We start from the raw sequence: 830 nt of genomic DNA on the forward strand, positions 1-830 counted from the left end.
ATATATATATATATATAGATATGCAGGGCAGGGAAATCATCAATTAGTAATAAAATTAATAATTAACAATTCTGCCGGGTAGCTCAGTATGAAAAAAACCTTCTTCGGTAAAAATTTATAATCATAAATATATAGGGTTTGACAGTAACCTGCTTCTCCAACAGTATGTTGGAGAAGCAGGTTACTGTCAATCCCTATATATTTATGATTATATATATATATTCTGCTGAGGTCGGCTTTGCCTTTCATTCTTTCGGGGTGGATAAAACAAGTACTGATTGATCACTCAGGGTGATGTAATCGACTTACCCCACTCCCCAGAATTGCTGGCCTTGTGCCAAATTTTGAAACCACTATATATATATATATATGTGTATATGATGATGGTGATGATATATATATGTATATATGATAATGATGATTATATATATATATATATCATCATCATCATCGTTTAATGTCCGCTTTCCATGCTAGCATGGGTTGGACGATTTGACTGAGGACTGGTGAAACCGGATGGCAACACCAGGCTCCAGTCTGATTTGGTAGAGTTTCTACAGCTGGATGCCCTTCCTAACGCCAACCACTCAGAGATGCACTTGCATAGCAAGTGACCTGACCTGAGATCGTGTGCTGGAACGAAAACAATTGCAGCGTGGAAGGTGTTTATAAGCCATTTAAAATAACACACAAAATCCGTTAGATTCACTTCAACATTTAAATTTAATTTGTCAAAATATTTTCGTCGCTTTGAGACCGCGACCTGTTCACTGACAAAATTCTGTGCTGCATCTCTCTCTATATATATATGTATATACTATGTGTGAATA

Source organism: Octopus bimaculoides, chromosome 8 (assembly GCF_001194135.2).
Source record: "Octopus bimaculoides isolate UCB-OBI-ISO-001 chromosome 8, ASM119413v2, whole genome shotgun sequence".
Taxonomy (NCBI): Eukaryota; Metazoa; Mollusca; class Cephalopoda; order Octopoda; family Octopodidae; genus Octopus; species Octopus bimaculoides.